Genomic DNA, 24481 nt, shown 5'->3' on the forward strand with positions numbered 1-24481 from the left:
TCAAAAAATCGTTAAAATCTCCTATAAAATGTGATCGTATCAGATCGAAATATTCTAGAAATTTGTTCGCCATAACATTTTACTATAAGTCCTAGAATACATCAAAACTCTTAATTTTACCTAAATGCCTGGAAGTTACAATATACTATATTCTGACATTCTGAATCAACGAAACTATGTATATATCTTCATGACAAAATATCACATAAAAACGAAAAGTGCAAATAAAATTGGTAAGCAACTCTTCCATTTTTATGAAATGTTAAGGTACACAGCCCAACTCGATCTTACTCACAACTATTTTCATCATTTATTGTGAAAATGGACCTTGAAAAAAGTCATCTAGTACGGACATACATTTTTAAAGAACGCACACTTCATTGGCGAAGCTGAACATCATAAATACGTTTCACATACCTTTTATTATACCCTCAGCATTTATGCTAACGAGGGTATATACACTTTCATACGGGCAAAATGTGCCTCATCGAAATAATGGTTTTAGACCCCAAGTATGTTTGGACGAAATGTGTTTTAGACAATTTTGAGTCGATTGAGCAATGTCCGTCCGTGTGTCTGGCTGGCTGGAGCGCACGATAACTCTCGAACGGATCAATCGATTCGATCCAAAATTTGGCTTTCGTAATATTTTGTGCAAACTTAGTTTAAGTTCGAAGATGGGTTATATCGGTCCACACCTTCCGGTACCTCCCCCACAAAAGTTCGAAAATGTTTGGAAAATTTGTACTTACGATAACTCTTGAAGGGAGCAACCGATTTGGTCCATACTTTCCTAATCGTGAAATGTCTACCAGACTTAGATGAGTTTCCAATATGGATTTAATCGGTCCACTCCTTCGGGTACCTCCCACACAAAATTTGGGATAAGTTCAGTTTAGGACCTGCTCTCGAATCGCTTTGATTTTTGTTTTAGCAACTTGTATTCACTGCCCCCCATACGACGGTACAAGTTTCATCAGGGGCAAATCCACACTTCCTGAGAAAATAGCCTGAAAGTTGCAAAAAAAACCCTATGACACCGTGTGAGGTGGTTGGAGCGCAAGATAACTCTCGAACGGATCTTCCGATTGGGTCCAAAATTTTGCCTTAGTAATATTTCGTCCAAACATAGTTTAAGTTTGAAGACAAGCCATATCGGTCCACTCCTTCAGGTACCTCCCCCACAAAAGTTCAAAAATGTTCGGAAAAATTGTTCGCACGGTAACTCTTGAAGGGAGTGGCCGAATTGGTCCATACTTTACACATCCTAATATATCTACCAGAGATAGATCAGGTTCAAATATATTTGTCCACTCCATCCGGTACCTCCCATACAAAATTTCGGATAAGTTCACTTTAAGACCTGCAATCGAATCACTTTGATTTTTGTTGAAGCAACTTGCATTCGCTGCCTCACTTACGATGGTAAATTTTTTTTCAGGGGCAAGTCCATACTTCTTGAGCAAACAGCCCGAAGGTTGTAAAAACCCCCTATGGCACCATTTGTAATGGTGAAGATCCACTTCCATAATGGTCAATGTCGATCCATTCCTTTAAGTATCTCTTTCGCAAAACTTTTGATCTTTAATCCTAATCAATAATCGGTTCATTTCAAATTTTTAAAACCCCCTAAATACTTACGTTTTTGTGGGAAAAAATTGTTTCAATATAAACAGGCTGAGGGTATATCTATGTCAGCAAAGCTGACTGATACTTTTTTACTTGTTACAATTACAAAAAAGTATATATTTAAAACCCGTTGTTTATTTTGGATATTACCCAGCAAAAATCCTCATTACAAAACCTCCTTTTCCACCCATTATTTTAACAAGGGCATGTCGGGCGAAATATCTGGTTATTTTGTAACCACTGAAATAAGTAGTCATAATCTACTCAGTATCTACTTATTTCAGTGGTTACAAAATAACCAGATATTTCGCGCGACATGCCCTTGTTAAAATAATGGGTGAGAAAGGAGGTTTGTAATAAGTAAAGATATTAAAACGATAGTAAACATATCAAAACTGAAGAAACCAAAAAATTAAGTCAAAATATTGGAAGATGTGGGGGTGGCCCTAAAGGCAAACATTTTTCCCATTTTTTGGAAATACGTAATTTTTTCAAATTTCTGGAGAAAGATGTAGCTATTTCTCGGAAACTATAACATACATTGTGTTGATTGTTTCTCTGTAAGGTAGGTAGGATTGTGGCCCTAAAAATCGTTTTAATAAATCACCATAGCGTTTACACAACAAGGACTATTTTATTTTTCCCCAGGTACTAAATTTTATGAAATTGCAAATTTAGTTGACTAAAGCTTTTGTGGAACAACATAGAACAATGTTTTGTTTTCACAGAAAGATGCCCGAGAGTCTCCACTTTCTGCTTATATAGCATTTCCAAATTAAAGGAAACCTTTTCCAAATTGAATGCAACCTTTTCCAAAAAGTAAAAAAGTATCAGAGATATACCCTCAGCCTGTGTATATTGAAACAAATTAAAAATTTTGGGCGTTTGAACCGACGAAAATGTTGATTACGATTAAAGATCAAAAGCTTTGCGGAGGAGATACAAAAAGGAATGGTTCGACATTGACCGTTATGGAAGTGGATCTCCAGTCACAACATATGGTGTCATAGGGGGGTTTTCGCACTCTTCGGGCTGTTTGCTCAAGAAGTATGGACTTGCCACAAAAAAAAAAGTTTTGCCATCGTAATTGAGGCAGCGAATGCAAGTTGCTTAAACAAAAATCAAAGTGATTCGATATCAGGTCTTAAAGTGAACTTATCCGAAATTGTGTGTGGGAGGTAACGGATGGAGTGGACAAATATTATCGATATTTGAACCTGATCTATATCTGGTAGATATATTAGGACGTGTAAAGTATAGACCAATTCGGCCACTCCCTTCAAGAGTTACCGTACGAACAATTTTTCCGAACATGTTTGAAATTTTGTGGGGGATGTACCTGAAGGAGTGGACCGATATGAGTTGTGTTCAAACTTAAACTATGTTTGGACAAAATATTACTAAGGACATATTTTGGACCGAATCGGCAGATCCGTTCGAGAGTTATCTTTCGCTCCAACCACCTCACACGATGTCATAGGGGTTTTTTGCAAGTTTCATAATTTTTCTCAGGAAGTATGGACTTGCCCCTGATGAAACTTGTACCGTCGTATGGAGGGCAGTGAATACAAGTTGCTAAAACAAAAATCAAAGCGATTCTAGAGATGGCCCTAAACTGAACTTTTCCGAAATTTTGTGTGGGAGGTACCCGAAGGAGTGGACCTATTGAGACCATATTGGAACCTCATATTACTCTGGTAGAAAGTTTACGCTATACAAAGTATGGACCAAATCGGTCACTCCCTTCAAGTGTTATCGTGCGCACAAACTTTCCGACCATTTTCGAACTTTTGTGGAGGAGGTACCGGAAGGAGTGGACCGATGTAGCTCATATTCGAACTTAAACTAAGTTTGGGCAAAATTATACGAAGGCCAAAATTTTAACCGAATCGGTTCATCAGGACAGACAGACAGACGGACGGACATGGCTAGATCGACTCCAAATTGTCTGAAACACATTTCGTCCAAACATACTTGGGGTCTAAGACCATTATTTCGATGAGGCACATTTTCATCGTATCAAAGTGTATATACCCTCCTTAGCCTAAAGGCTGAGGGTATAAAAAGAATGAAACCTTTTCCAATTCAAATGAAACCTTTTCATTTAAATACTAAAAATAATTATTGAACAATATCGAAGTTTAAACTCATATAATCCGAAAGAGAGGATTTAGGTTTAAAAAAATTGGTTGAATTAACCAGGGCTATATGTTATTTCTAATGAAGTGGTTCACGACTTCCTGCCTGTACAATCCTTAGTATCATATCCATTGCAGAATTAAAAGTGCCCTGTTGATTGAGCTGTTGGGTACTTCGCTTTATTATTTATTATTATTATTTTTTTTTTTTTTTTTTGAAAATGTCGTACTATCGGGTTCAATTTTGGGAAATATGGCGGTAAAAGTTTCAAATGCGGCTAAGATCTTCAAAATACTAGAAATCGAAAGGTATGGTTATAACCCCAGACGACCAACGTTGAAAATTTTTGGTAAGGATATTTTGTGTTCACTAAGAACTCTAAATATCAGATTTCAGATATATTTTATTTTATCCATGAGAACTCACTGTGCCAAATTACACCCCATATGATTGTATAGTATGGCTAATAGATAAAGAATACCTACGGTTATATGGTTCTTTATCAAAACATGGACTTAAAACCCCCATTTTCAATACCAAAATTTCATGTGATATAAAAACATTTGAGAAAAATGTTGACAATCTATGTCAATTGGTACGGCAAATAAATAGTTTTTACCAAAATATGGAGAAGGTAGTATAAAACTGTAAATTTTGAAACGATTTCACAACCGAAATCCACGATAATCTGTAAATACCCAACAAATACCATCTCAAAACAAAGCTGTTCTTATTATGTAATGGACATGGTACTGAGAATTCTACAGGCAGCCAATCGCGAACTACTTCATTAGTTTCTATCTTTCAGATTATTTTTCTTTAAACTTCATTGATGGCCAATAATTATTACATTTTTTAATATAAGAAAAGAAAAAAACCAATGAATTATGAATGAAAACCTGTTAGAAACTAATTTGATTTTAATATTTCTTTCTATAAAAATAAAGGTTTCATTTGATTTGGAAAGGGTTTCATTTGAATTGGAAAATGTTTCATTTGAATTGGAAAAGGTTTCATTTAATTTGGAAAAAGTTTCCTTTAATTTGGAAAAGGTCTTATTCAATTTGGAAAAGGTTTAATTTAATTTGCAAAAGGTTTCATTTAATTTGGAGGAGTATTTTTTTAATTTTTGAAAAATAAATTAAATTTTTTGTAATTTTTTTAAATATTTTTTGTTTGTATTTATATTGTTTATTTATTGGCGTTTGACCATCCTTAATATATAGGAAGATATAAAAAAAAAACACAAAACACTGATAGTTTGATGAAAAACAGTAACTTTGACCTTGAGTTTCTCTGCAACAACCTAACCGAATTTGACCGCTTATAATTCATCTGAAAGTGAAAATATCTCTATCCGATCAAAAGTTACAGCATTTTGACCAGATAAGTACGATTCTGAACCACTGTGCGACGGCATTCCACAAGTTTCACACTCTTCTTATTAGACAGAAAAACTTTCGGCGTACTGCAGCATGGTATTAAAATTTCAAATGTGAGCTTCTGTGGAGGAATTACCTGAAGAAATGGAATGGAAATCTTGGAACATCTTGATCTAAATATGGAAATCGTTATTTTGGATGTTTATCGTTCATTAGCTAATTTACTTACGTCACCCACGTAAAGTCCTACCGATAGCTACAGCGTTGTTAACTTTTATTCGAACTTTTCATTCATAATTTTGAGTTTTAAAGTTACCGATTTTTGTCGGTAACTCAAGAAATGAGTTAGAGAATCGCTCTACTGAACCACTGTGCACCGTTAACAATTTGACAATTGATTCTTCGTATGATCGATCATTCGGGTAAGGGTGTATAAGCGTATGAGTGACAAGACGATACAATATGTGTCATACGCCCCAAATGTATATATGACTCAATTTTGTTCATGTTTAGCAATCTTTGAAACACTGTTCGATTCATTAATTTGTTCATTTTAAGAAATTATCTGTGCAGTGTGTAGTAGAATTTTTACATATTTAACGTGTTTGGCCCAATAACCTAAGATAAGGAATTAAAAATGTTTGAAACATCCATTTTTTTTTAAATAGTTTAAACCACTAACATATTAGTGGTGAAAAATTGGTATTGTTTGCCTAAAGGGAAGACTATATTAACGATTCACATCACTGAAGCTCATCACTTCCCTTGTTTTTTGTGTGCTGATATTCTGCGCCGAAGTCATTTTTCAATAACTTCTTGAAAAAAATTGCAACAGCTATCACAGTAAAAAAACTGCACCATTGTTCTGAAAACATTAAAACACTAACTAATTTAGCACATAACTGTTATTGCCACAATTACCGAGGGTATGTATGAAAATGTTAAACAAATTCTTGCTGTGTATTTTTACGCAATAAAAAAAATCGTATTCTCTTTCGCAATAAAAAGAAAAGTATTCATGTGTGTGACTCTCTGTGAAAAGATGTTGCATCATATTCACTTTGGCAGGAATATCTTATTGCTAAACCCCTCTCTCTCTCTTGCGGTATTCATATTAAACAATGCACCAACTTCTACAGATGCCTTCGCCATTTAACCTCTATCACTCTACAAAAACTTATGTATGATTTGTATTGGGCGTTTATTTTTCCTCTTCTTGTTGTTACTCGTCATTTAACTATTAGCAGACATGCAACAAAATACAACAACTTTCGTTGTTGGTTTGGTTTTGTGTGAATGCAACACAATGGCAAACAGCAACAACAACAAATTAAACAGGATAATTGTTCACTTTCATATTACGACGATTTAACAACAAACTCGAAATTGTAACGAGTCTGTTCCCAAAATACCCACACACTCACATGTGATACCTTAATCTTGCTGTGGTGTAGAGGGCGTGCCACTAAAAATTAGATTGATTATCCATCGTTAAGAAAGTTACGAAAGTGCAGCAACCAAGTTAAAATCTTCCCGATATAGGTGAAATTAAAAGCTGATATAAATGTCAGATAAAACAAGAGTTTTCCTTGTTGATTAATTAGTTCAATATATTGAGAGAGTACCGTTAAATGATTTGTTGTTCTTTGTTGTTGTTGTTGGTTAAACAATCAAGCCATGTTACACACTTGCAATGTGTTGTTAATTGAAATTTTTATAGATTAAAAATTTGCATTGTCATGAGGAAGTTATATAAAATATTATAATTAACAATTGAAAGTGGATAATAATTAATAAACAAGTTAATTGAAAATATTATAACAAACTTAAAAATATTAATTAAATTCAATCAGGAAGCAGGAGTATTTACATAGTATTTAAAATATAATGAACTGGAAATTCGGTAAAAAACAAAGATTTATAGAGATTAATTGTTGTTGTAACAGTATTTTATATATATATATATATATATATATATATATATATATATATTTTTTTTTTTTTTTTTTTTGCTTAATCTGGCATTGGGACCATCTCTAGTTCTAGAAATGTGAGTGTTTCGATGGGATACAAGCACTGATCTAATGGAGTTAATTCATTAAGTTTGGCGGGGCAGTTTAAAAGGGACACTGTGTCGTGCATGCCTGAGCCGCATGCTTGGTAGATGTTGTGCACGGTGTCATCGATCCTTGTCCTATAGGAATTCAGTCAACTGCACCATTCCGAGCATAGTTCAGCCAAAGCTACTCTGTTTTGTCGTGACAGCTGACGCTCCTCAGTTCCGATAGGTGGGGAAAGTTCTCGGTGGGCCGCATTCAAACTATAGTTGTTTATGGCGACTGCATCCGTGTGAATGCTATTTAAACCTGCTGGATAGGCCTGTTGATCTAGGGCTTCTCTCTTGTAACGTTGGACCTCTCTTTCTACATCATGAAGATCCCTCCTGGTATGTATGGGTGGGTATTCTATCCACCATATGGGGATTAGGATGGCTCTCACTAAAGCATGCCATTGTACTGCTGTAACGTGACAAGATGGTCACGTACAAAACACAACAACTACTACCAAGAAACTCCTCACAGTCATGCGGGGCTGATCCCATTAGTTTTTGGTGACTAATACATTCGGCACTGGGCTGTTCTATTCGGTACTGCACCTTCACTTCAGGTCTGCAATTCAACAGGACCAGGTGTCAGCTGTTCCACTACTTGGGTAACAGTAGTACATGTTAGAAATTATATCGTAGCCTTAGACGAACACCCGAACCCCTAAAACCGAACGCCGAATACATCGTGTCCATGAATACCGAATACATCGTGTTCTTGAACATCCGGAGCAGTGCCGACCAAGAAGAGCGAAGCCACAAATGTGAATGTATCCCCAAAAACATTTCTCAAATTGTGGAAGATTGTTCGCTCAGGTTAATATTCTGTGATTCCCAACTGTGATCATTGGGATTGTTTACATTTTTTCTTAAATTTTCAAATGATCGCCCTAGAGAAAAACATAATACTCTTCCGGAAGATCAACAGATTATTGTCACAGACATTTTTCTCATATACACATTCTATATAACTTTTAATATAAATGTCACGCATAGTATTAGGAGAAGTGACAAACACAACATATGCCAAGGTTTTGCCGAGTTTAACTAGAATGACAACAAAATGAATGAAGAAGCAGTAAGACTAACCAAACCACCAACAAAATACGGAATAATTAAAAATCATAACAAAGCAGAAAAGAAAACAAAAGGGGGTAATAATAAAACTTAAAAACAACAAATGAAAAAAAAACAAAACCCAAAGAATAATTCTTCCTTTTTATTAATTTTCTCGTTTAGAGTTAAGCTTGATGATCGAAAGGAGAAAATTAATAAAAATCATTAAAAAAATTATCTTCGCCCAAACAGCCAAAATTTCAAAGAATAATTCTTTCTTTTTTCCTTTTTATTTTATATTTTAACCTTCTAAAGATCTTCCAGATGATTAATCTGCGATCCTTCTTCGGGATACGCTTCCTATACACAGTTATTTTATGTTGGGGATTCGCAGAAGATTATTATGTGCGCTCTTCCGCGATTGAATTGATCTTCGCCGCGAATCCCAAATTATCGTTAAGCGATTGAAAGTTTAAAAAAGTGTTTGCAGGGTTTCTTAACATTGGCAATTTATGACAGTATGTTAGTAAGCTTGTATGCACGCAAGCTACAAAACAAAAACAAATCAAAACATTTGGATCGTATGTGTGTGAATTGCCGAAAATCTTCGTAACCAGCGACAAATGGCTGTTCTGCACTGATCTAGAGCCGAACACCGACTACATCGTGTTCCCGAATATTCTCAGCCGAACACCGAATACATCGTGTTTCCGAGCATCTACAGCCGAATTCCGACTACATCGTTTTCCCGAATATCTACAGCTAAATACCGAATACATCATGTTCCCGAGTTAAGCCTTTCACAAATGACTGGTACCTGACGTCAAGATTGTACAATTATCCGCATACGTTACGATTTCAATGCAGCCTGAAGGGAGCGAAATACAGGACAAGTAGAGGTAGAATTCCACGTACGACTGGCGTCCACAAATACATAAAATTGATTACACTGTGACACAAAATGGAACTCAAAGTCTGGGGGGTGGAAAATTTCTTTTGGAGATGAAAGCCCTTGATGAGTATACTAAGAACCCAAAAAGAAATCTTCGCCATAGGTCAAGATTCTGAGATATCGCGCGATGAAGTTTTTGATTTTTTCCCTTGGGAAAATAGCTCCATATCTCTGTTTGGCGTTATTGTAGCTTCGTTTCGAGGTGACATGTCTTCAGTCAAATCGATTAGCAAATCTTTTTGTGGAACATTTCATTCTTCTAACTCAATGCCTTTCATGCCATTTTCGTCCTTTATTTCTTGAACCGTAGGGAAAGTATCACAAGATGAGATTTTTCAGCATCCAAATATTCTACCAATATGTTGCTCAGAAGATTTTAGGTACGGTTCTCTTTGACAACTAATCGATTTTGTCCCGTTTTCATTGTCATCTTTGACATTTATTCGGACTTGGTTCAGAATTAAACTATGTTTTGTTTTTCTGTATATTCCACGGTGTGCCTTAACCAAATTTAAATGGAAGGTGCTTACACCTCCGAAGTTTTGGCAGATTCTGAAACTACAATGCTCATAGATGAGAAATATCAGGAAACAAAAAAATCGCCGGAGGGATTTTCAAATAAATCGCGATTTCAAAACTTCCCAGGTGTAAGCACGTTCCATTTAAAATTATTTAAGGCGCACCGTGATTTGTTATTGGTTATGTATAGGTATGTAGACATAACAATTGGTTATTGCTTATGTAGACAAGGTGCTTACACCTGGAAAGTTTTTGCGGATTCTGAATCTACAATGTTCATAGATGAGAAAAATCAAAAAACAAAAAAAAAATCGGCGGAGTGATTTTCAAATAAATATTTTTAGGGCTTTATAATGTTTCACGATTTTGATGGAAAACCGCAAGTCCTATCAAAAAGGTATTAGAGAAAATGTTGTAGCGGTGAAAATCTACAAGATTGACATTAATGGTATTTTTGTAGGTTTTACCATTCTTGACATATAAAAGTTCAAATTGAGACAATGTACTGACTGTATCGTATTCTTATAAAACAATGTCATGAAGGGGGCACCTTAACCAACTTTTAATGGAAACCGCTTATACGGATGACGTTGTTGTGGATTCTGAAACAGCAATGTTCATAGATGAGAAAAATCCAAAAACAAGAAAAAATCGCTGGAGTGATTTTGAAATGAATCGCGGTCAAAGTTCACATTTTTAGTTTTACTTTATGTTTTAAGGATTTTGCTTGGTAACAACAAGTCCAATCGAAATGGGACTAAAGAAAATGTCAGAATCCGCAAAAACTTGGAGAAATAATGGAGAAATTGCCCATATGGAAGACAAATAAAACTGGCATGGGGCATGGGGCGTGTTGGTATGAAATACAATATTTCTAGAGTTGGACAATATAAAAAATGATAACCAAAATAAGATCCAATTCCAAAATCCACTATGCGTAGGTGGTATTCAATTCAATATTATCAATAGATGAAAGTTTAAATTCACGTAGATTGAGGGTATATTTTATTTTTTTGTTTGTTTATGTTAAAATGTGCCTCATTGAGATAATTGTTTTACACCCCAAGTATATTTGGACGAAATCCATTTCAAATAACTTGGAGTTGCTTTTGCAATATGTCTTTCTTGCTGGAGCGCACAATAACTCTCGAACGGATTAACCGATTTGGTCAAAAATTTAGATTTCTTAATATTTTGTCCAAACATCGTTTAAGTTCGAAGATGGGACATATCGGCCCACTCGCTCGAGCACATCCCCCACAAAAGTTAAACTTTTTCCCCAAAAATTATGCTCATTATAATTTTCGAAGGGACTAACCAATTTTGTCCATACTTTGCACATCGTAATATTTCTACCTGACATAGATTATGTCCGACCATGGACTATATCGGTTCACTCCTTCGGGTAACCCTCACACAAAATTTTGACATAGTGCAGTTTAAGACCTCCTCTCGAACCGTTTCGATGGTACAAGTTTTTTAGTGGCATGTTCATACTTCTTAAGGAAATGACCAGAAAGCTGTAAAAACCCCTACGTCCAGCATGTGTAGTGGATGGTTCCCACGACAGCTCTCGAAACGAATACTGCATTGGTTCACACTTTGCATATCATAATATTTTTTCGAATATTAAATGACACCATACGCACAAGAATAAAACTTTGAATTTTTGTCCACATAAGTTTTTCTCCCATTCCTACTTGAATATTATCCAACAATCACCACACTCAATATGCTTATTTTTCTCTGGGATCTGCGACCACCAACATTACGTGACGATCCTATTAAAATTGCGATCTGTAGCGTGATTACAAAAATGGAAAAATAGTATGCAGAGATATTCGCATATGAATATAACGCTGAATGTTCTCCACATAAGTTGTTTGCCCATTCCGACCCCTTTGTACTATCCCCCATTACCACGATCAAAATTGCGACCTGTAGCAGCATTTAAAAAAAATGGGATGTATTACCGACGCCAACATACTTTGCATCATTGTAAAGATGGAATTCCCTACTTTCATAGTCAGACTTTGCTTTTGGAAAGTCACTATCCAAAGCTGTGATATTCGTCATTATAATAAAAATCGCAAAAAGGAACAGTTAGGTTTTATTTGCCTAAAGTTAAATCAAATTTTAATATGGCCTTATCGGCCAAAAGTTCAATAATTTTCGCTAAAATGGTGCGCATCAAAACCTTTCGAAGGAAGTAACCGATTTGGTCCATACTAGAGACATCATAATATTTCTACGAGACATCGATGGTTTATAGAATATGGTTTATATACTTTGACTCCTTCGGATACCGAAAATGGTAAACTCAAAATAAAAATGACACCATACGTGGTCAAACTGACCACATCCGTTGTTGATAGTGTATCAACACCGTTTGTGGTCAAATGAGCACGCCGTTGTCAATTTGACAACGAGATAGTGTCAACGGTTCCGAAAATTGACATCGTACCATGGTCAAAGTGAGCACGTTTGTGATCGAAGAATTAAAAATTGAGCACGCATGTGGTCTGGTTCAAAAAAAAAAAAAAAAACAAAAGAAAACAAAACAAACGTAGTCAAAAAAAGTGAACACGCCCGTGCTCATGTTGACACCATACGGTATTGATTTTAAATCGACTTTTTCCCTCTGTGTAAGCGCAATATCTGATGAACGGAGCAACCGATTTGCTCCAAACTTTGGATCTCGAAATATTTTGTCCAAACTTTGTTTATGTTCAAAAGTGGGCCCTATCGGTCCATTCCTTAAGGTACACCCCCACACAAGAAGTTTCTGTACCATTGGTGACTCCAAATGTCAAGTTACAGCCAATTCGGCCTCAAAATGAAGATAAAATCCTCATAATACTTGAAATCGGGTGGTACCGCTATAAGGGGGCTATACCAAAACCTGGACCTATGTTCACAATTTTTGGTGGGGAAATGTCTGTATCATTGGAAATGCCAAATGACAGCTAATTCGGGCAAAAATGAAGATAAAATCCTCAAAATACCTGAAATCGGGTGGTACCGCTATATGGGGGCTGTAGGAAAAATTGGTATTGTCATCCAAGTTTCAGTTCAACTGCGACTGTGTGGAAAATGAGTTACCAGAGTTGAAATGCAAGTTAAATAAAACACCGTTAAAACACTGTAAAATGGACCAATCTTTGTTTTAATTTCATATTCATGCATTGTCATCCAAATCGGAAAAGTGTGCAAAGTTTTAGTCCGATTGGTCAACTGCAACTGTGTCAAAATTGAGTTACCAGACTTGAAATGCAATTGAAATAAAACACCGTTAAAACACTATCAAATGGACCTAATATTGGTTTTGATTCTATATTCATGTATTGTCATCTAAATCTGAAAAGTCTGCAAAGTTTCAGTTCGATTGGTCAACTGCAACTGTGTTAAAAATGAGTTACCAGATTTGAACTAAACGGACCAAAGCAAGTTAAATAAAACACTGTAAAAACCAAAACATGGACCTATATTGACAGTTTTTGGTGTAGATGTTTTGTGACCACTGGGAACCTCAAACGTCAAACTATAGGTAGTTCGGTCGCAAAATGTAGATACAATCCTCAAAATACCGAAAATAGGGAGTTATCGTTATATGGTGGCTGTTTCAAAACTGTAAACAGTTTTTTTTTGAGGAGATATTTTGTGACTACTGGGAACCTCAAATGTTAAAGCACAGGTAGTTCGGGCAAAAATTGTAGTTAAAATCCTCAAAATACCGAAAATCGGGAGGTACCGTTATATGGGGGCTATACCAAAACATTGACCTATGTTGGCGGTTTTTTGTGGAGATGTTTTGTGATTTCTAGGAACCTTAATTGTCAAATTACAGATAGTTCGGTCAAAAATTGTATCCAAAATCCTGAAAATACCGAAAATCGGGAGGTACTGTTATACGAGTATGCGGGCTATACTAAAAAGTGATCCGAGTGATCCATCTTCGAACTTAAACTGCCTATGGAACAAGTAAAAAAGTATCAGTCGGCTTTGCCGACCGAGATATACCCTCAGCCTGTGTGAATTGAAACTTTCATCTATTCACAATATCAAATATAATACCGGCTGTACATTTCCAAAGGATGTTCGAAAATATCCTAAACTGTCCTTAAAAAAATGTTGAACTTTTGTGGATGAAGACCGATATGGGCCATTTTTGAAGTAAAACTACATTTGGACAAAATGTTAGGAGATCCAAAGTTTGCACGGTTGCTCCGTTCAAAAGATATAGCTCGTAGCTTTTTAGTTACATTTTCCTAACGTTTTGGGGGGGGGGGGGGGGTTTGGTAGGTACCGGAAGTTGCGCATCGATAGTGCCCATCTTCGAAATTAAACAAAGCTTGGAAAAATATTGTGGACCGAATCGGTTGAACCGATCGAGAGTTATAGTGCGCTTCAATCATCCACTTTACATGGTTCCACAGGGAATTTTATAACTTTAGGGCTGTTTTCTGAGGACGAATGGATTTGCGTCCTAAAAAAAACTTGTACCGTCAAAGTGATTCGAGAGAAGGCCAAAAACTACATTTTTTTAAATTTTGTGCGGGTGTAACCCGAAGTAGTTGACATATGCAGTCCATATTCGAACCTGATCTATGTCTTGTAGAATTATTACGATGTTCAAAGTACGGACCAAATCGGATACTCTCCTCCAGAGTTATCGTGCGCACAAGTTTTCCGAACATTTTTGAACTTTTGTGGGGGAGGTACCGGTAGGAGTGGACCAATATAACTTATCTTCGAACCTAAACTAAGATTGGACAAAATATTACGAAGGCCTAATTTTGGACCGAATCGATAGATCCGTTCGAGAGTTATCTTGCGCTCCAACCATTACACACGGTGTCAAACGGATTTTTTTGCAACTTTCAGGTTATTTTCTGAGGAAGTATGGATTTGCCCTTGATGAAACTTGTACCGTCGTATGGGGGAAAGTAAATACAACTTGTTGCAACAAAAATCAAAGCGATTCGAGAGCAGATCCTAAACTGAACTTATCCGAAATTTTGTGTGGGAGGTACCCAAAGGAGTGATCCGATTGAGTCCATATTGGAACCTCATCTATGTCTTGTAGAAGTTTCACGATGTGCAAAGTATGGACCAAATCGGTTACTCCCTTCAAGAGTTATCATGCCCACAAATTTTCCGAACATTGTGGAACTTTTGGAACTTTTGTGAAAATCGCAGGAGGGATTTTCAAATAAATATTTTTAGGGCTTTATAATGTTTTCACGATTTTGATGGAAAACCGCAAGCCCTATCAAGAAGGTATTAAAGAAAATGTTGTAGCGGTGAAAATCTACAAGATTGACATTAATGGTATTTTCGTAGGTTTTACCATTCTTGACATATAAAAGTTCAAATTGGGACGATGTACTAACTGTATAGTATTCTTATAAAACAATGTCATGAAGGGTGCACCTCAACTAACTTGTAATGGAAACCGCTTATACAGAGGAAGTTGTTGTGGATTCTGAAACAGCAATGTTCATAGATGAGAAAAATTCAAAAACAAGAAAAAATCGCTGGAGGGATTTTGAAAGACACCATAGGTGGTCAAACTTACCACATCCGTTGTCGATAGTGTATCAACACCGATTGTGGTCAAATGAGCACGCCGCACAATGGTGCCTCAGTGGACAAAAATCGAAAAATGAGTTGTCGACTTTTTATAATTTTATGGTTTTATTTTATTGAGAACACTTCAAATAGGACAATCGTGAAAGAATTTTGTTGATATATACAGTTGATATCAGATATTTAATGAACCGATATCAGATATTTAATTTGAAGGCTATTCTCTTAAAATTGACCGAGTAATAGCAAAATCGGGAAAAGGTATATATGGGGGCTATATCCAAATCTAAACCGATATTGACCAAATTTGGTATTTTTCATTTCTATGCCCTCATAAGTACATGTTCAAAAATTCATCATCCTAGGTCAACTCCTTCTATTTTTGTCCACGTTTACAAGGAAGCGGCACCACTGTGCGTCGTTGTCAATTTGACAACGAGATAGTGTCAACGGTTCCGAAAATTAACATCGTACCATGGTAAAAGTGAGCACGTTTGTGGTTGAAAAATTTAAATTTGAGCAAGCATGTGCTCTCATTGACACCATTAGTGGTCAGATTAAAAAAAATTAAAACAAACGTAGTCAAAAAAAAATGAACAGGCCTGTGATCATGTTGATTTCCGTCTGTGGAAATCAATCTATCGTCCAAACGGTTTGAAATAGGTGGATAGGTGGTTTTGGTAAAATCTATTATATGTACGTAATACTTTTGGTAGTGAAAGCGGGCTACGTAGGTCCACGTTTTCGTATATCCCCCATACAGAGTGACGTGTGACGCGTCGTCGTTTTAAAGAATTTTTAAGATATTTGTCCCATTTTACCACCGAATTGGTTGTGATTTGGTGGCTAAAAAACATTTGTAAAACTTTTGTTTATATAGGTCCACGTTTTGGTATGGGGGCTATACCAAACGCCCCATATATAGTATGCGTCACTTTAAGATATTTTGAATATATTAGTACCATTTGACCACAGAATCGGTTGGAACTTTGTATTTTGTGTTTCCAGAGGCTAAGAAACATGTCTACCATAAAATGCATATATATAGGACCATGTTTTCATATAGCCCCCATAGTACGATATCTCCCGATTTTCGGTATTTTGATGGTTTTAGCCTCATTATCACTCCGAAATGGGTGAAATTTGGTCTTAAATCTTTTTTGGGGGTATACAACTTTTCCCCAGAAATTTGTAGGTATAGGTCCACGTCTTCATACAGCCCCCGTAGAACGGTACCTCCCGATTGTCGGTATTTTGAAGGTTGTGACCTCTATATCCCACCGAAATGACTGAAATTTGGTATTTAGTCTTCGTATGGGGTATTCAACTTTCCAGCTTAAATATGTCGGGATAGGTCCACGTCTTCATATAGCCCCCATAGAGCGGTACCTCCTGATTTTAGGAATTTTGAAGGTTGCGACCTCACCGAAATTCCTGAAATGTGGTAGTAAGTCTTCGTTAAGGGTATACAACTTTCCACCTGAAATTTTTCGGTATAGGTCCACGCCCTTATGTAGCCCCCATAGGACGATATCTCCCAATTTGCGGTATTTTTGTAGGTTTTAGCTATATTATCGTACCAGATGGCTGAAATTTGATATTTCGTCCTCCTTTGGGCTGCAAAACATTCTCCCAGAAATGTATCGGTATTGGTCCACGTTTTGATATACACCCCATAAAACGGTATATCCGAATTTTCGGTATTTTGAAGGGTTTAGCCTCATTTTAACACCGAAATGGCTGAAAGTTGGTACTTAGTCTTCATTGAGGGTATACAATTTTCCACCTGAAATTTCTCGGTATAGGTCCATGTTTTCATATAGCCCCCATAGAACGGTACCTCCTCATTTTCGGTATTTTGAAGGTTGCTGCTCAATATCCCATCAAAATTACTGACATTTGGTAGTTAGTCTTCTTTCCTCAACTAAATAGCCGATATTTTTTATTAAATTTTTTATAGGGGTATGAAACATTCCACCCAAATTGTGCCGGTAGAGGCCGACGTCCTCAAATAGCCCCCATAGGGCCGTACCTCCCGATTTAAAGTATTTTGAAGGATGTGGCCTTAATATACCTCCGATATGACTGAAATTTAGTATTTAAACTGTCATGAGTATATAAAATATTGCAGAAGAGAATTATCAGTCAAGCCATTTTCTTCAAATAACCCCCATAAAAGCGCACTTCCCGATTTTAGGTATTTTGAAGGTTGTGTCATTAATATCCCATCGAAACGGATGATATTTAATAGTTCTTTGGTGGTATTAAACTTTCTACCTGAAATTTTCCGGTATTTTTTCCATGTTTTTAGCCCTTATAGAAAGGTCCCTCCCAAGTTTCGGTATTTTGAAAGTTTTAGCCTGATTATTCAAGGGGAATAACTGAAATTTGGTATTTAGTCTTCGCTGGAGTTTCGAATCTTTCCTCCAGAAATTTATCGGTACAGGTCAACGTTTTATACAGCCTCCATAGAACGGTGCTCCCGATGTTGTTAATTATCCAAAACCCAATTTTATGCATTTCGCGCAATTCGGAAAATTGTAAATATTGGCCCATGTTTCGGAAAGAACAAATATGTCGCCCCATATGAGCTGTTTGGAAGGGAGTATTATTAGTTGAGATATATGTACTACTCCTGTAATAAAACGAAATTAACCTATTCACTTCAATAAAGTTCGTGGTGGAGGGTATAAAAAGTTCGGCATGGCTAAACTTAAAGCTTTTATTGCTTGTTTCCCTCTGTGTAAGCGCAATATCTGATAAACGGAGCAACCGATTTGCTCCAAACTTTGGATCTCGAAATCTTTTGTCCAAACTTTGTTTATTTTCAAAAGTGGGCCCTATCGGTCCATTTCTTAGTGTACCACCCACACAAATGATCAACATTTTTGTTTAAGTGCGGTTAAGGGTCTGTGCGAGAATCCTTTGAAAAATTTTACCGACGGTACTCCTGTAGGTCTGTTTACAGCGATATGATGTTTTAGCGGACAAGTCCATGTTTCCTGATATAATGGTCCTGTCGAGTCCAAAATGTACTATGTCGGTCGATTTCATTCTGAAGACCCCCCAAATATATACGTTTTTTGGGAAATAGGTGTTTCAATTCACACAGGCTGAGGGTATACCTCTGTCGACAAAGCCGACTGATACTTTTTTACTTATGAATTGAAATTTATGAAATCTGAGGTATAAATATTTTAATTTACATATAAAAAGGCACAAATGGCATACAAATAAATATCAATGAAAATATTTTATTTAATTAATAAGTATCAATTACTTGAAGATGGTTTTTCAATTGAAAATTAAGCTTAACCATCCCAGTTCAAGAAACATTTCATAATCAATCATGATTTGATATAATAAATATTGCCCACATCTTAGAAGAGTTTATTTAAACAAATAAATACATTTGAATTTCTGAGAAGTGAGGACTATTTAATACATGCTTAAAACTCTTATCATACACACACTCACAAACGCTTTTCCCTTTTCCAACTAACCTCAAATTGATTCAATTAAATTACGCTTTTGTTTGAGTATCCTTCCTTTTGTTGCTTTGTGCACAATAAAAACCACCCCATCCGATTGGATTATCTTATCCTCTTTGCTTTGGTCAGAGAAATGATAAAAATTAATTTAATTTCTCAAGTTTTAAATAAATTATAGGCCTACTCGTTCCTTGCCTTGACTTGAAATACTTTTAAATTGGCGCTTTCGTCCGTCCAGCCGTTGGCTTGGTTTGCTTAATGTCGGTTCTTAATTTAATTTTAATTTTGGTTACCAACCACATTGCTTTTAATTATGCTTTGAAGCAATTTTGCCGTTGATGAACGAACATCAATCAACCGAATGATATTTAGGCTAATAGATATTAAGTTTATGTTCTAATTGCTGTTGTTGTTGTTGTTGCTGCTTCTTGTTATTAAGGATGTTGTTGCCGAATTTAATTTGAAGTTCTTCATCAATGTCATGAAACTTTATTGGGTTACATTATTTATAATTTAATTAAGTTCTGTTTCAAATTAATTATTGAGTTTATATTATTTTAATGGAAAAGTAGTGAATTTGTGTAGAAAAGAATGTGGTTTAGAAGGAAAGATACCCTTAAGATCACGTAAAATTGTACAAATATAAATTTTTGTTAGAAATTCGATCTGCCTAGACAAAGGGCAATTAAAATTTTGTATTTTATTTCTTACTGCTGTCATATGTTCTTCTTTGTGTTGTAATTTTGTTGTAGTTCTTCATTAAATTCTAGCTTTGCACCTCTTAGAACAGAATGTCCAAAACTATTTCAATTTGTATTATTATTGGCACACTTTGCCAAAAAACCATTTGTCTTTCGGTTTGTCAGCACGTAATTCTCTTATCCGTCTTGGCAAACTTTAAAATGTCTGAACACATTTCGGAAAATTAATTCTAATAATATGTAGTTTAGTAACGTGACTTTTATATTTTCTCAAACTTCTGTTTTCGGTTGCTTAACGGCGTAAATAAAATGCAACTGTGTTTAGATATGCAAAGGGTAACTCAAATGATATGATGGAAATTGAAAATGAAATATCATCAGATAGTTTTAGTGGTCCTTTATACAAGGGCTGCAACACTGCGTAGTGCCAAGCGCCATTTGATTTTTTTTCAAAGTTTTTAGGCTACACGCACTGAGAACAGTTTGTTCTACTACCATGTGCTGTGTTGTTTACAGTGACTTGAAAAAATCACTTTGCCAAAATTAGGGAATTTTTATAATTTTTCACAATTTTCGACGTGGATAATCACAACAAGACTGCATCGACCTCATTAAATCTTTGGAAGGGCCATCCTATAGCACTATGAAAAACTGGTTTAATGAATTCAATCGTGGCCGACACTCGCCTAAAAACGAGAATCGTCCAAAAACGACAGTTGTGCAAAAGAAATAAGCCTGTGTGAACGGATATTGCAAGATCGCCATGCTATATTCCGTGAAATATGGGCATTAAAAATGAAACAAGTAAGAAAATGCCGTACCGACAGAGATATACCCTCAGCCTCGGAACTAAAGAAAATAATCAAACACAATACTTCCGACATTACAGGGGTTTTTTGAATTGTTGGACCAATATACCAAGAAGTATGAATTGGCTCCCGAAAACAATTGTACCATCTTAACCAGAACATGTTACCAAAAATTTCTAAACGATCCCAGTCCATATTTCGACCTGATTCATCACTAGATTAAATAACACGATGTGCAAATTTTGGAGCAATCGGAATCTCCCTGCGATAGTAATCTTGCGGATTTGCCATTTTAGTTAGTGTCGTCAAGGTTTCTTGGAGATTTTAGGCCACTATCTCAGAAAGAGTTGGCTTGCGGCGAAAAAAAATTATACCGCTGTAAAGGGAGAATCAAGAACCTGCTGAAATTTCAGCACGATCCAAGAGGAGCTCTTAAACTTCACTTTATCCGAATTTTGTGTGGGAGGTACCCAAAGGAGTGGAACCATATATCCCATATTCGTATCCGATCTATATCTGGCAGGAATAATGCAAAGTTTGAAACAAATCGATTGCTCCCTTCGAGAGTTATCGTTCACACCATTTTACAGAAAAATTTTGAACTTTTGTGGAGGGAGGTATCCGAAGGAGTAGACCGGAGATATGCCAAATCTTCGAACTTAAACTAAGTTTGGAAAAAAATTTACGGTAGCCAAAATGTGGTTCGAATCGGTTGATCCGTTCTAAAGTTATCGTGCGTACATGGCTAAAGCGACTCAAAATATACTTGGGGTCTTAAACCGTTATTTCGATGAGGCACATTTTTGGTCATATCAGAGTGTATATGCCCTCGATAGCCTAAAGGCTGAGGGTATAAACAACCGAGATGCTTTAAACGACGTTTATAAGATCGTCACAGACGACGAATCTTTGATATATGCTTAGCAGCCCGAAACGAAACAGGAATCGACCGTTTAGGTTTTCGAAAGCGAGCCAAATCCAAAAAAAAAACTTGCATTTGAAAGAGGAAATAAGTTAGAAGATAGCGAAGCCGCCCCACAGTCGATGTGTCTGAGGAGCCTTCCCTAAACCAAAGGCGAAACATGCATGTCACACAGTGGTGATTGTGTGGGTTCGTATCGTCGGCTTTCCTTTTTCAAAAGCATCTTGGTCAGTAAGCTCGTCTCTAACGAGAAATTAATTAACAAAAAAAAAGAAAGGTTGTTCATGTTAGAAGCACTTCGAAGCAAATGGTCTCCTATTTCTTCGACAAAACTGACTGTGTGGTGATTATACGATTTCAGAAATGTAGGACGGTTAATTCTGAGTGGTATACTACAACTTGTTTGCCTGAAGTCTCGAAATTCGAAAAGCGAACAAGAGATGACGAATCATTCTGCATTATGGCAATGCGTGCTCTCACACATCGATTCAAACCAGCGCCTGTTTGACCGGACAAAACGTGGAATTGATGGGTCGGCCGTCGTACAGCCCTGACTGGGGATCCAAAGACTTCATTTGATTCAAGGATATCAAAAAAACGTGGTCAACGATTTTCGTCTCCAGAAGATGCTGTTGAAGGGTTCAAAAACCATGTTTTGGAGGTGTCTCAATACGAGTCGAAAAGTGCTTCAACAATTGGTTTGAGCGCATGAAAAAGTGTATATATCATGCTGGAGACTACCTAAGAAAACAGTAAAACTATTTTTGTTGCTAAACATTCGAGTTGTCATTGGATGGTGGTTCTGCAACTGGGAAGTTTGCGGTGAATCGGCGAGTTCTGATCTAAACGATTCGTCGAAAGATGAGTTTACTGTAACGGTGCGGGAAGCATAGGCGGTTGCTGAAGGATTAGTAGATAAGCGGGAATTTGTTGAGGGTTTGTAGACAATCTGATGGGTTATTGTTGGTTCGTAGATGCTTGGAATGGCGGTATGGATAGTCGGATAACGTGATGTATTGCTGGTAATCGTAAGTTCGAGGGTAGATGATCAGAGAATACGACGTACTCGGTGTTCGGGTGTATATAATCGGGAACACTATGTACTCGGTGTTCTGGTGTGAATGACCGTGGTCACTATATACTCGCTTTTCGGCTGCAGATGGTCGACAACATGATATAATCGGTGTGCTGAAGAATTAAACTTTTACGGAATTTTCGGTAGTCTTTCATCCAGGGGAAAGTGGAGAACAGATATTTTAAAATCCGACTAACTACAAATATAGCGATAACTATAATGAAGCGATAACGGATGAACCGATTTGGTTCTCGTAATATTTTTTCCTAACTAATACCCTAGACAGGCGGCAACGTTAATTTGTATTGAGTTCTGCATTTAATTTTAGCCTGATAGTCCACAGTTTCCGCATTTACGAAACAGGCGATTGCTGTGCTGTTGTAGTATAGACAAATGTTCGGGGCAGGCGCCCTTTAGCCATGGCTTTCAGATGTGATGAGCTCAGTTGTATGAGTCTCATATGTGTTATTCAACGTTGTGTTTAGCAAAACAAGCTTACTGGCTGAAGCTATTGCTGATACTGTCGATTTCACGTTAAATTCAAGATCGGTTTGATTTTTTCCATTTTTTGAGTAAGGTTCCGGCCAGATAGATTCGCTTCCGCGTAGAAATTGTGGCCCATAAAACCACATCATACATCCTGACATACGATCTGGATATAAAATTTCTTCTCTCTGGATATAAAATTTGCAGGATTATCTTTTGTCCCCACACGTCGACATTGAGTGCTAAGCGGCGTGTCTTGGATTAGTTTCACCTTGTTGGCAGCGAACGTCTACAGCGTTGATGGTTCCGAGTTGATCCAATACAACGTGATCTCTGAATCTGACCAAAAATAGTCTTTAAATCTTCGTAACCCAATTCTGTCATGACCTTGAGGTAAGTTTTGCTCCCAACTCAGCGGCTCAAAGCTCGAACCGCGGCAATGTGATCTCTTTTATCGATGCAATTTTTGGTTTTGAACAAAGAAGCCTAACTATATGCCTCCCATCTGCCAGCTTAGCCCACAGATACATCACTGCTGTATATGCCATTTCTGAAGCGTTCACACACGTATGGATCTCAACCTTCTTTGGTTTAGCATCTTCAGACCTTCTCGGAAAGCCAACCAATATGCTGCCATTTCCACTGGCATTTCCTCATCCCAGCCAATGTTATTCTTCCATAGCTGCTGAATAAATATCTTTGCTGCCGACACAACAGGACCCGCAATTCCTAATGTGCCGAACAATCTTGTCAATTGCTTAGTGACGGCGGTACATTCATTCACACCACACTTCAAGCAAAATCGGGCTGCTTGGAGAATCCATGTCAACCCCAATACATTGGTTGATGAATTATTGAATTCGAGGTCTACTTCTCTGTATTCTGGTAGAACTCCATGCAGCAGTTTCAAGTGGTTAGCACACCATTTTCCTAATCTAAATCCTGTTAATAAACTGTTAAGTTGTTTCGGCATCTAAATTTCCGTTGCTAAACTGTCGGATCCGCACAGGACATCGTCAACGTTGAAATTCTTTTGAAGTGCAGGGGCACGCAAGGGATATTTGTGAATGTTCATATCTACTAGCCTTTTAAGACATATTGTAGCAAGATACGGAGCACATGTTGTACTATATGTCATCAACATCAACATGTAATGCTCGAATTCCTTGTCTAGGGAATTCCTCAATACGATCAGCGGATATTTGCGATCCCTTTTGACGACTAGTACTTGTCTGTACATCTTCTCAACATCTGCTGTGAACACAAATCGTGGCAATCTGAACCGCAACAACATTCCAAATAAATCTCCTTGAACCTTGGGACCAGAATATCATTGAGTGACCATCCAGATGACGTTTTACAAGACGCATCGAACACCACCCTGAGTTCAGTTGTACTACTATCTAGACGTAGGACACAATGGTGTGGGATGTAGTAATGACTGCCACGCAGGCTATGTGGTAATTTGCCTCACTCAACTGGAGGTGTCTTATAAGCTTATCGGCTTCCCCAGCCACATTGGCCTTGAGGTACCACATTTTTTTAGCAGTGGCAATGCCTGATCTTTGATCATCTTCACAAAGATGTCAGCAAATGTCTGCCACTTCGAACAATCCCCATTGAACTG

The sequence above is a fragment of the Musca autumnalis genome, unplaced genomic scaffold (assembly GCF_047663935.1).
Source record: "Musca autumnalis isolate F117 unplaced genomic scaffold, ASM4766393v1 scaffold_4, whole genome shotgun sequence".
Classification (NCBI taxonomy): Eukaryota; Metazoa; Arthropoda; class Insecta; order Diptera; family Muscidae; genus Musca; species Musca autumnalis.